The sequence below is a fragment of the Borostomias antarcticus genome (genome assembly GCF_949987555.1).
Source record: "Borostomias antarcticus genome assembly, chromosome: 7".
Lineage (NCBI taxonomy): Eukaryota > Metazoa > Chordata > Actinopteri > Stomiiformes > Stomiidae > Borostomias > Borostomias antarcticus.
Window position 1 is genome coordinate 20,641,099 of NC_140240.1, and position 14,069 is coordinate 20,655,167.

Sequence of the window (14,069 nt, forward strand, 5' to 3'; positions counted from 1 at the left end):
GCAGCAACTACAAGAAAATATTTTTTTTAAAGGATGATGAGCTATGATGATGGCTTATGATAGACCTGCGCATAGTTTACGGTGTGGATTAAGAGCATACGGGAATAGGACTAATGTTGCATATTTCTTGTAAGATAATCAACAAGGCTTCACACAGCACACATCACCAAGGCTAATATTGTTGGCAATAACCCTAGGGTTGGCACAACCCTAGACTTGTTGATTATACCTTACAAGAAATACTGTAGGCCTATAGAGTCTTAATAGGCTAACACCCCCGGAACGGTGAACGGAACGTTCTTTTTCGTTCTTAACCGGTTCAGGAACGCTATGTTGGTGGCGGAACACGAGAACCGAAATGTTAAATATGCTGGTTCTGCTCGGAGCGAACCGATTGAAAAATAATTTCGTTTTTAAGCCCTGTCTGCAACTAACGGTAACGTTGATTCTTGTAACGTTAGCTGTTTTACTGCTAATGTGAGTTTGCGTTCACCTTTGTTTATGCCTGAGAAACAGAAGTTGTACCAACAGCAGCAAAATATCTAACGTTAGAGGAATCAGTGTAAGATTAGCTAACTGCTTTAACCACCGACAGCTACCGGAAGCTACTTATGGAAGCTGCTGCTAGTTGTGAGCTCATGAGCTAACTGGCTATGACAGTCTTATTGTACTGGATTAGCTTTGGAAGCATTGGAACTGATGTGTTCAGGTGACAAGACCTATCTTAATTAAGCAAATGTTAGATTTCATGTCATTTCAGTTCACAGCTATTTCAGTGGCATGGCTAGCTGGTTCCGTCCTACTAACCAGTCCTGAAGAGAAATCAAGCCGGCATCAGCCCATAAGCCAGGCTGGACCTGGTCTAGTTAGAGAACTGCTGTGACTTACAAACACGTGACCAGATGAAACATTACTTTTCACCAGCTATGCAACCAACAAGTTACCAATTGAATATTAACCAATGATTTAAACCAAACACCAAATAAATATATACTGTATATAAATATATATATTTTTGCCCAATATTTTCCACAAAATTACATTGCTAATAAGGTTGACTCAACATGGGTGATCTCTTCAGAACAGTCTAGCATGAGCAAACTTAGTGGTAGATGGTGTTTTATGTCGATTGGAAAAATAGAATCCGCACACCAGATAGGCTCTCATGAACCTTTATTCCCTCGCCTAAGGACAACACTCCAGGCGCAAGCCCTTCTTCAGACATAAAACAGCACAGGCAAACATTTCCTTTACATACATGTATACCCAAATCAGGGTCACCTGAGAGGTCACACATGGTGTTTTATCCAACGGCAGATCACTACTGGGCCAGCGAGCGATGCGGGTTGCGTGGCCAACCCTATGGAGGAATTACTGGGCGTCCTGGAGGACCTCAGTGAAGCGGTGGAGAAAAGAGGACACGCCCTCTTTCAAAGTCCAGACATCCAAGATCTCATGTGCCAGGTACTGTAGGCGTCAGCATGGTGGGATGACACCAGAGACGACGTTTGGTGGTTTTATTGATTCTAATACTAAATCAAATTAAATCAAACTTTATTTATATAGCGAGTTTCATAGACAAAGGCAACACAATGCACTTTACAGAGAGAAAGTGTGGGGGGATGTATATAGATCCTACAGTACACCCATTTGGGCCAATATAGAACTGTAAAAGACTGACTTCTCTCAACAAGACGGTCAAGCAAGCTCCTGGAAAATGTTTAATTGTATTACTATGTCTATATTCTGTTCATGTAAGTCATTTCACACAAATTATAACATGCAGGTTCATTTTCTGCACCACGATTTGGGTTGACAAATGCATATAACTATAGCTGGGGCGGCTGGGGCTCAGTGGTAGAGGGGGTCGTCCAATGATCGTAGGGTCGGCGGTTCGAATCCTGCCTCCTCCTGTCGAAGCTGCCGTGAATGAGAGGCTATTGTAAAGCTCTATATAAGTGCAGTCCATTTACCATTGTGCAAAACTAGCAGATTTTACACCACGGATAAGCTACTGTAGATCATTGACCTAGCTAGCCAGTTTGAAACCTGGCCGTGACGTCTCCTTTCTCTCTCTATCTTTCTCCAACCCTCCCTCTCTGTCTCAGCATTCCACTGTGATGCTTCCCGTCAACCAGCTGCTGTCCAGGTGTGCGGAGCTCAGCATGGACATCCTGGACACGGAGGCAGACATGGCGGTCAGATGCGAGCCTGAGAACTGTGCCCTGGAAGGACTGCAGGAACAACAGGACGCGTTGGAGGTGCTGTGAGCGCGAACCTCCACTGTCTAATTTCTAATGTTTTTCAAACATATTTGTGACATAAGTTAATACAGCGGGGCGGCTGTGGCTCAGGAGCGGGTCGTCCAATGACAGCAGGGACACCGACATCATCACTTCTGTTTGCCAATCCTGCCAGTGAGAGCTGAGGCGGCCAGACTGTAGCTCAAGAGGTAGAGCGGGCCGTCCAATGATCTTAGGGTCATCGGTTTGAATCCCGGCTCCTCCTGTCCACATGTCGAAGTGTCCTTGGGACAAGACACCCCAAATTCCTCCCAAAGAACAGGCTTGCACCTTGCATAAATGTATGTGTGAATGGGTGAATGAGAGGCTATTGTAAAGCGCTTTGGATAAAAGCGCTATATAAAGTGCAGTCCATTTACCATTTACAGTATACGTTGAAGTGCAAATCTCAATATTTTTCAGATTGCTTGGCCTATCAGAAGTTGGATAAAAACAATTTTTCATGGAAGTGGAGAAAATCATGTGTAGGTCTTGAGTGTTTTGACCCATTTCACCTTTTTAGATGGACTATCAGGTGATCAGAGAGAAGGCCGCGGACATGGAGAGACTGGCCTCCAGACGGGCCTCACCTGAGGAGGCCGGGGTTTTGGTGGAGGACGTCCAGACCACCCTGCAGGCCCTGGAGGAGCTTGGCTGGAGCATGGCAGAGAACCAAAGCCGTCTCCGTGAATGTTGTCGCCTGCAAGACTTTTTGAAGACCTATCTGGCCATGATGTAAGTGACACAGATAGAGGCAATTCAAACGAATAGAGCGGTTGGGAAATGAAGCACTTTTATGTGTCTAGTTTTTCATGCTCTGGATGCTCTGTATGTACAGTATTTGTGTATAATATTCTGGACACATTATGAACATTAGATGTTCTCTCTGCACAGTTGTTCTGTTCTATCTACTGTACTCTAACCAACATGCCTCTGAATATTTCATATGAACTAATGTAACGTATACATAATCTACGCAGCTATAATGTAATGTATAGTCAAAGTCAATTTTATTTAGCAAATGTAGCACACAGTGCTTTACAGAATAAGAAAGATAAATAAAAACATAATTTATTGAAGCAATAACTAATGAGAGGGTGTGGTATATGGCCAATAAACCACGGGTTTTGCTGCAGTATAGGCACGAGGCGCAGCTGAGTTGACCAGCACAGTCGTGGTATATAGGCCATGTACCACAGCCCTCGAGTGAATTATTGCTTTTATACAATGGTTACATCATAAGAAAATGTATAAAATGTATATAAATAAGAAAAATGTATTAATAATCTAGCAAGCTATAACTGTGCATTTATGTCTGTGGTGTCTCGATTCCAGTTCCTGGACCGATGAAACTCGGACGTACATTTTCTCTGAGTCCTCAGCTGACCAGCGTGAAGCCACGCCGTCTGAATTAGACCTCAGGATCCAGCAGAAGTTTGAGGACCTTGACAAGTTGGCTGCAGCTGGCCAGAAGCTCATCACAGAATGCCCCCATCTGGCAGATATTGTGAGCTCCTCAGTGGAACATTTCTGATTCAGATTTTTCAGATCTTTATTTGTCACATGTAAACATACAGTGTACAATCACAGTGAAATGTTGCTGCCAGCTCCATTATGTGCTCAATTACACATAGGCCTACACAATTGACAAATTACACAATCAAATTACACATCTATACAATATGAAGCCAATAATAAGATGTAAACAGCAAACAAATAGCACAGTCTACAGGGGGTCTCAAACTCAAATTGGCTTGGGGCCACTGCTGTTATCGTCAACTCATAGGAGGGCCATGTAAACTTCAACTACTACTAACTATAAGAAAGTTAAATATTTCGGAAAATGTCATTTTTCATTTCCATAACTAGACTCACAACTCAGTCTCTAAATGTTGCATAACTATTCCATAACTAACATTTTCATCATACAAATTCAAACCGGTTTCCATTCATTTTAATATATTTTAACAGTTAGTGCTGCAAATCTTTTTTCCTTACTTTTATTTTATCTTGAATAGCCTACATTTGTACTACCGACTATTCTGTTTTAGCTGCAAAATGGATAACTACTGTAAGCCTGCCCTGGACCTGTAGCTACTTCCATTTATTAAAGTTCAAGTTTGTTTCCATTTCTTACCAGACACTTGAATACATGTGTAGGCTACTACTCTATTTCTGGCTAGACACTTATCTTGAAAGACTGAGACGTTAGCCCTCTCAGCTGTGTGCCTCGTTTTTTCCTCTCGTCTCCCTATGACACTCTTCTCCATGTTTAGTAATGAATAGCTCTTGACATTATATTCCTTTAGAACGGCGACTTTGTTCTTGCATATCAGACAGGTAGCATTTCCATTGAACTCTACAAAAATACTGCAATGTCCATCTTTCTTGAAACTGTCTGTGTTCCTAACGTTAGTTAATCATGAAAACAGCCTCTCCGTGGCGAGCTGCATTCCGTTCATAGTTCATAGTCGCGTGCGGATTGATTGCACCTGTGACTGCATCGTTCACAACGAGCGCTGCGCACAATGACAGAATTTCGCCCCACGTTTGAGCGACTTGAATTTCGCATTGTAGGCTTGCCTGCCGGCGCCGTTTACAATAAATTATTTTTCGGGCCGGATTACATTATATTTCTGACATCATGTCGCGGGCCGGATGGAGGGGTGGGGCGGGCCGAGAGTTTGAGACCCCTGGTCTACATGGAGCCGACACGATGACAAGACGACAAGATTTAGTCGCCAAAATCCAGACCAGCTGTGATGTGACTGAATCCTAACATACAATATCCAGACCAGCTGTAATCTGACTGAATCCTAACATACAATATCCAGACCAGCTGTAATCTGACTGAATCCTAACAATATCCAGACCAGCTGTGATCTGTGTGGACTGAATCCTAACATACATTACCTGTAATTATTGCCTAACAAATACCTTGTTAAAGTTATTCAGTGTATATAAATAACATATTTAACAAGGTCTTAAACACACACACATTAATATATATATATATACATGTATATATTCTACAGGTAAAGGAGAGAACTGATGAACTGCAGAGCATGCTGGGATGGATACTGGTGCACTGGAGGGCAAAGAAGGACCAGTTGAATCAACAGAAACAAAACGATTCAATGGACAATACTTCTGTACCAGATGCAACAGTAGTGTCAACATGTCACGCCCAGGTAGAACACTGATTACTTACCCATGAAGTAGCCATTTAAAAAAAAAGTTTAACCATGTTTGATGATTTATGATAGGACTTTGTGAATACAATCTTTGTCTGTTGTCCTTTGCAGAATCTTCAGACTCGGACAGAATCCAAAAGCTTGCTCTCCAAACACAAGCAGGGGACAGCAGAGGTCCGCCTCAAAGAACCAGCATCCCAGCCAGAGAGCGCTCACCCTGGACAGATCAGCTCCGTCTCCGCACCCCAGCGGGGCCCTGCGAACCTGGTCCTAGAGGAGCCACGGACCTCCGTCAACCCGCTGGGCAGCAGCATCAGCCTGGTCCTCAGCTTCGACCAGCACACGCCCACGGCCGCTCAGACACGCGCTTCACTGGAGCAGACACAGCCACAGGAGTCTGTACACAGGGTGAGGAAATGTACATTTTGGAAGTGTACTGTATCCTGTGAATTTTCTTTTTTGAATGATTCGAATGCAATGTTTATTTATTGTAGGATGTGTGGGTAGGTATGTTATTGATTACTCTAGTTAGGCCTGGTCCGGTAGGGAGAACTGATCCTCAAGGAATATTAGCACAGCTGTTTGTAGAGGAATGTACTGCTCTGAGCTCTAAAAGGTCCTACGCGCCAGACTTGGTCTCTCATCAACGTGGCTCACACTCCGTAGATTAGTCATGGTCAAGACATTGTCACTGCAGCAAACCATGTGATTTTAGACACTGACATTTTGGAGAATTGTGCCCATGTTGAGTAGCCTACCACATAAAACATTCACAAGTACAAAAATAGTTGCTCAACGTATGATTGTTGTGAGGAGCACTATTGTGCAGAAAAACTATTGTTTTATAAGATATACATACATACATACATGTTCATATTGTAATATTTTTGTTGCCACTTTTGTTATACCACATTTCTTCATCTGTTAAAGGTAAGCACCTATTTGCAAGTTACAGACGGAAACAAAGCAGAAAGTCTCAAAGAAGTGCCACCGGCGACAGCTGAGCAGATGGCCAGTGCGCCGTCCGCTCCTCAAACCAGCTCCACCACTGCAACTTTCATACCGAAGGTCAGCGCCGTCGTTCTCCCCACCACCGTACCCAGGGCCCACCTGACCTCCACCTCACACCTGAAGGAGACGTCCAGGAGGAGGAAGAAAGTCACACACAGACACACGGTGGCCGGCATGGTCGGAGTGGACAGGCTGGAGAGGGTGTCCGCTGTGCCCGCTGGGGCCACACTCAGGCCCAACACCTGGCCACTCGAGGACAAGCACGGAGGTCATGCAGTACCTAGCAGTCTGGTCAATACAGAGCTTCAGCTGTATATCAAAAATAATTCAGTTGTTACCATTGCAGGTGTGAACTCTTCAGGAACGTCAAATGTTCCTTCCATCCAAGGGCACTGTATTAAACCCTCTAGGAATAACAATGGTCCAGAAAAGAGCCACTACAGTATCCCTCTGGGGTCCATGTTGAGTTTTGACTTACCGAAGAATTGGGAGCATGTTTCACACATCAATCCCAAAGACCTCCCCCTGGGGAACGGGCATCTCAAAATGAATGGGGAGTTTGACAGTCCACAGGGCGAACCACTGAACTCACACGGGTCGCCGTGCTTGATCAATCAGACTAGCGTGTCGGTTGTCGAACCGACCGTCGGTCTGAGTGCGGAGGAAGAACGAGGGGAGAGGAACTCACAGAGGGTCTCAAATCTGTGTCTCCCACCGCCTGAGAAGGACTTCTGTCACAACCAGAACAGGGGAGGGGCAGCTGAGCACGCCGTCAAACGCAGAGACGTTCCCTCCGGTTTTACCGGCTTCAGTGACGACGCTAAGGAAGAATGTTACAGGCCAAAAGTCACGCCAGAATCTCATGAACGATGCACTGAACCTACCTGCTGCCACTCGGTTACGAAACCTGAGCACACTTGCACTGAAACATCGCAAAATCACCACCGATGTTTAAGCGTTCAGACGAAGATATGTGACCTCAACAGCCACTTATACCACCTGTCTCCGAAGAAGACACAGTTGACTCATCAAACCGGCCGCGTTGTCCCAGAGGTCAGAGGCTTCTCACCCAGGACGGAGGGCTCCAGTATGAGTAGATCTGGCCGGGTCATCATCTGCGCCGAGGAGGAGTGTAGCGTCTGCCCTGGACGTCCCCTGCCCAGGAGGACTCTGGGAAAGAACGCTTCAGCGGTGGACAGCTCGTTGGGAAGAGGGCTGGAGGCTGTTCATCCGGACCACTGGCAGTTTGAGGAGGAGGAGGAAGAGCTGGAGGACATCTGGAATGGCGCGGGCCGGGAGAGGACCCTGTGACACCTGCTCAGGAGACCGGAGGTGTGTACTGATAGGAATAAGGCGGGGATGTGCAGTAGCACAGTAGTACTGTGAGCAGCAGCACAAACAGGGATATCTGCTGAAATACAGGGAAGCGAATAGATTGAAGTGCATTTTCTGTGACAGCTGCCGCTTTGTTAACCTTTATTTTACTAGGAAGTAATTTAGTGATGATCACATTTCAAGTATGTTTCGGCCCCGGAAGAACTATAAATATTGACATGCAAATATTGAAACATTTGGAGGGTTGTAGTTATACAATATGTAATTTATACAGATTGGTTTGTAGATAAAGACTATAGGCTACTGAGAGGGGAGTAGGAAAACACAAAGTCTTATTACTGTAATCAATAGCACCACCTGTTGGATATGCTTGTAAAACAGTTGAATGGTAAATAACTTGAAAACCCATATGAGCTTAGCTTCATATATTAGTGCCCAGTGTGTACTGCCCCCATATGCACTCATTGTAATGCATTTACGTGTTTTTCAAGTTTATTCTATTAAATACATCCAATAACAATCAAGTCTTGGAAAGGCAGAGAGATTAGATAGAAACGCTAGAGGGAAAAGTAGCCAACAAATTACCCTTAATGTGATTAAAAGCATTCATTATCATTTATTCATTAAACATTTACAAAATAACAAAGTCACGTACTGTATAATATTATCAAAACTAACACTTAAATCACCACTTTTACAAAGACTTTGAGTTGAGTTTATCATATGTTGCAGGTGTCAAAACAGTTTGAAAATTAGATTAGTGCTACATCAAACATTAAAGTTAGTGTTTCATTGGAAGTTGAATGTTCTGTTTTACTCGACATGTAATTGATAGACTCTTGAAGGGTACTGTGACAATGACAGACACACCTCATGGGAGGTCCATAGCACAATAAAATACAAAATACAGAATACAGAGTTATACCATAGTATTCTTCACCTGTTGCTTGCATGTTGATGTTTTTGCAAGTGACAGAACTGAGAGTTTGCAGCCATTTTCTGCCACAGGTGTGTGCTTTGCATGAGAGCTTATGCTATGTACAGTACAGGCACGTACACACCATAGACGGAATATGAAATGATGGGCCCCTGGGCACAGACACATAAAGCTCCCCCCACCGACCCATTTCATTTATCGCTTTTTTGAATTTGCCCAATGAGACGGCATCCAAATGCAATTTGAAGATAATTAGAGAAATCTCACAATAAAAGCAGCTTTACCCAGCTTTACCCTTCAGGGACCTAGTGGGGAGGACTTGCTCTTTGGATTTCTCAGCTATGGGTCCAAAACAGTTGAAGGGCCCATATTGCAAGGAGTACTCAGCCCCTCTAAAGTACTACAGATAAACACTCATTTAAAAAGTAACATGATAGTTTCTTTCTTGTGACTTGTTATTGACATGAATGACTAAGCCCTTTGACTATACCACAAGAAAGGGCCCCCTGAGCTCTTGGGCCCCTGGGCCTGGGCCCGGTAGGCCGGTTCAGTAATATGTCTTTGGTACACACACTCTAATCTGTATTTCTGTAATCTGTCTCCTACTTTCAGTTAGTGGTGGTCACAATACTTCTCTCTTTCCCCACCAGGTGGCGCTGCAGGCTTTACTTCCACCCTGACTATCCAGCTGGAGAAACACATGCCCTCAAGCAAAGTTCAGCTCTAGAACACATCTTACTGAGTCCATATTGCAACCAATAAAATAAAAAATAAAGACCCACGATCAGTACTCTTAGACAACGCAGCCCTACGCTGCCCTGGGGGACAGACCCTGCCCTGGGGAAAGACACTGCCATGGGGGACAGACACTGCCCTGGGGGACCGACACTGCCCATGCACGCTCTTCACACAGCCGAAGACATTTTGTTATTCCCGTATATATATATATATATATATATATATATATATATATATATATATATATGTAATGAACTGTGCAGTAGTGTACTGTGGGAAAGTCCTGTCCAGTCGACTGTTATGTGACACATTTCTTGACTGGTGCATGTTTGTCTGATGAGAAATTACATTTTCTTAGGCCTAGAGTCACAGATGAACATACACTAATGAGCAAAATGCAAATGTCTTAGATGAAAATTTGACCTATTTGTAAAGGTCTGTGTATGTAATACCAATGAATATATTTGGCTGTCTTGTAGTTCTGTATTGCATGGTAAAGACTGCACATAAAGAATCGCTGCCACCTATTCCAGTTTGCTTTAGTTTACCCTGATCACTTTCCTTTTTTCATGTCAATGCATTAGTCTACTTGTCTGTTATTGTAGGCTAATAAAAAACATCTACTTGACTGACACAAAAGGCCTGTAGGATAATAAACCAACAATACACAACATAGCCTACATCCCCATTTACCCTTGGACTCTTCCTTCAATTCTAGATCCGTAACCAAAGCAACACTAAACCATGCTGCAATGATGTGATTCTACCTTGAAAGGATTATGAGCCCACATTATGCCACCTGGCCTAGCCAAATATGTTACTGTACGTAATATCTGACAACTCTCAGCTGGGATCAACTAGGCTGTGAACTAGTCTATCTAACTGTGAACTAGCCTATCTAAACTCTGATAACTCTCAGCTGGGATCAACAAGGACCATAATTTGGCCTACCTAAAGTCTCGTGTCCTACTGTTAGCGAGAGGTGATTGAAGGGAACAAGTGAACGACCACGTCAGGACGTAGGTTTGTTTAAACCAATCACCGGGTGAAAGAGGCGGGCCTTGTGTCTGGAGAGAGAGAGAGACAGAGAGAGAGACGGAGAGACTGAGACTGGTACATCGGCTGGAATAGGCTACGGCTTTGTTTATTTGCTTTCAGAATAGTGACTGTCTTGCACACTGCAGGCAGTTGTCTCTACAACTAGGATTCTGAAAGTTTAATCGTTTTGGATACCGTGGGATTGGAGGTGGATCTATTTGGAGGTAAGAGATCTCCATAGCCTACTTCAAAAGATCGTCTTGTTTTAGAAGCAGCGTAAGAACAAACTAGCCTAAGTAAAATCTCCCATTGTTGTGTAAAACTTTAAAAAGCGGGTTCCATAGCTCGCTGTTACTTGCTATTAGAACGTATCGAGTTCCAGCATTTCCGTGGCAAATGTATAAAAAGAGATGTTTGTGATCTGAGCTATGAAATATCGTCTATGTTGGCTACAGTGTAGCCAAGCTATAGTAACTTTTCAGTAGAGTAGGGGAGAGCAGGATGTCCATGCGCGTGTTTCGAGGAAAGCATGGATCACAATCCAAACTGATCATGATTTCAAATAGGCAACACGTTGTGTTGATCATCGTCCAAACTGACCTGCAGGATGACGAATAGTGATACAATTTTCACCAAAAAAGCCCATCTGCAAAAGGGAACAGGTTTCCTTACATTATAGCCTACCACTAATTTTGCCAAAACCAAAACAATTGCATTTTTTATAAAGTAGCATTCAAAGTGCCAAATGCATATTTGAGGTCATTATGTGCCAATACATGTAGACCTAATGCATTCTATAGTCTATGGATTAGAGACTGGTATTGACAATTAGTCTTGTTTTCTTTTTACCTTATGTGGCAACCCTGACAGGCCAGCTGTTACCTTCATCAGACCAGTTGGCTGATCGGCTAATCCTTGGTTATTTTTGCAGTACAGAGCGGTGCTTTTGATTTCAGGCTATTGGAGGAATTGCCGACACTTCAAACTCCACGGCGCTGTTCAGATGTCAAACTAAATGAAGACTTATTCAGTGTGCTTCATAAGCAATGGGACATTGAATGTGAAGGATGTGCACAGACACAATGTATGATTTCCCCATCGCAAAAGACGCAAGATCTTAGGCAGCGAGTGCATTACTATTATTCCAACTACAATCTCTAGCTTAGTGTTAGGCCTATTCCACTTTGTCTGTTTCCAGTCCTGCTGGATCATGAACGTATTAGTCATAAAATATAGCCTACTGCAGTAGGGTAACCTTAGGCTACTATAGAGGAACGGTCCTTACTCTCAAAATAGCCCCCCACCCCCCGTCGCAGACATGAGCGGATTGCTCCATACTGGCAAACAGTTTGACCCGCAGGCCTACCCTCCTCATACGTCTAAAATCAATAGCCTAGCCCAGTCTGTGATGCCAATTAAGCGCCAGAGACGACGAGCGGGTGATTTGCTCGGGAAGATTAGCTTCTTTTATCAAAAGTGCCTATCAGCATTGGCCCTCTCAGCGGCACGCCTTCTGTGTTCACACCGGGCGAGAAAATTTTCGCCGCCCAGTTCGCAACAATCTCGCCGCAGGATCAAATGGGTTGCCGCGCGAATCCGGAAAAAATTGAACTTTTGCGAATGTCGCTGCGCGGCGAATCCTGGCCGCCGCCCCGCCGGGTTCGCCTGATTTGTGCCGCCTGCCGCCCAGTTCGCGCGAATTGTATTGACTTTCTATGTAAACTCCCCGCGCGGCCGGAAAAAATCGAGCCCAGTGTGAACACAGCCTCATGCTGTGTTCACACCAGGCTCTGCGAGAAAATTTGCGCCGCCCAGTTAGCCCAATCTCGCCGTGGGATCAATGGGTTGCCGCGCGAATCCGCCGCAGAAAGTAAAAAAAAATTGAACTTCAGTTCAATTTTTGGAACCCGCCCGTGCTGCCCGCCGCCCTACTAACACACGCAGGTTGCGCAAACGTTCTACATACGGCCGCTATAGGTGACGATTCATCTGCGCCGCCATTTACGGAAACGCGAGATCTGCCGTTTAGTAGCCGCTACGTTAGAACGACACGTCATTCAGAAGTTGCGGCCGCGTGCAAAGAACGCACGTGATCACGTGGGCAGGAACCTCCGTTATAAACTCACTTGGCTGACACTAGATTTACAGGTATTTATATGACTTGGTCTGCACGTCTTTTTCGCACGGTGCAAATATGGTGCGGCCGCGTGCAAAAAACGTGGGCAGGAACTTCCGTAATAAACTCACTTGGCTGACAGTAGATTAACAGGTATTTATATGACTTGGTCTGCACGTCTTTTTCGCACGGTGCAAATATGGTCACTTACTGACCACTGGCTATATTTAGCATTTGCAGTACCACTGGCTATATTTAGCATTTGCAGTACCACTGGCTATATTTAGCATTTACCAGTACAAAAATGAATTAATGCTATATGGGGATATAGCAGCAAGCATTATGATACAAACCAATATAAGACTGAACACCATTAACAGTTTAGAACATTTTATTACACAAAGTACATTACAAATTAAAAGTATACATATTTACAAGGATGAGGTTTACGGTCTGTCACATTACGCATAGCCAGAAAAGCAAAAAAAAGCATGTACAAGCTCTGGCTAGCAACCCATTATCTGACAATTGCAAAAGTTCTAAAAACAAAAATGAAACAGTGCGCATTCTGTGGCAGGCAGACCGGGAACAGACCGTTGTATCCCACAAAAAAAAGGTTAAAATTTACAAAAACAATTTACAAAAAAGGCATCCATCCTGGCAGGCTGGAAAGGCAGGTTTAGGGAGACGGGCTGGGGGTCACCCACATCTGAATCGAGGGTCTGGGCAGAAGAGGTCATCCTCATCTGAATACTCCACTGTGGTCAGGGCTGGAGCTGCGGTCAGGGGCTGGGCTGGGGAGGTCAGCTGGGCTGGAGCAGATGCCTAAGGACATAATGAAATGGCTGTAAAAGCAAGTCGCATACATTCATTGGAAGCGTGCCATGTCACTGGATACGAGACAATTAACTGCCTGACATCACATACCTTTTTGCATCGAGCAGGGGCATGTTTCAGCATCTCCTGCAGCTGGGCAGACACCTCCGTCACAGTGGTGCTTGGCTTACAGGCCATAACTGCACCTTTTAACCAAAAAGGGAATGGTTTCAATGCACATGGCATGAAGCAAAGACAATGTATTATTTTGCGAAAATATGAACTATCCCCCTCTTCCCATGGACGCTGTAGACACACCACACTCTGTGTATGGCAATGGCTGACAGCACCCGCCGGACCACATCTGGCAGATCTTTGCCGCCAATGGAACTCAGATATCGTGTCTGCAAAACATAAAGACAATCATTTACTTTTACATTTCCTTAACACTTCCCTGCAAAAATAAGGAACAAAGTTCTGCCCTGAAGTTACTCACCATCTTCCTTTGATGATCCTTGTCCTTCAGCTGCTCCTCCAAGACCAGCAGCTCCTCCTCCGTTTTAGCAGGGTGCAGGTCATCCAGTACTGCTCCCCGATAGCTG

At 44.4% G+C, this 14,069-nt stretch overlaps 1 protein-coding gene across 1 annotated transcript in view; it reads left to right on the forward strand.

The window, feature by feature from the left end:
- Positions 1 to 10,668: 10,668 nt before the first annotated feature.
- LOC311311029 (signal-induced proliferation-associated 1-like protein 2) overlaps positions 10,669 to 14,069 on the forward strand; it is a 107,106-nt gene continuing 103,705 nt past the window's right edge. Inside the window, exon 1 of the mRNA XM_084440643.1 lies at positions 10,669 to 10,759. The gene's annotated coding sequence lies outside the window, so the exon portion shown is untranslated. The remainder of the gene's footprint in view (positions 10,760 to 14,069) is intronic.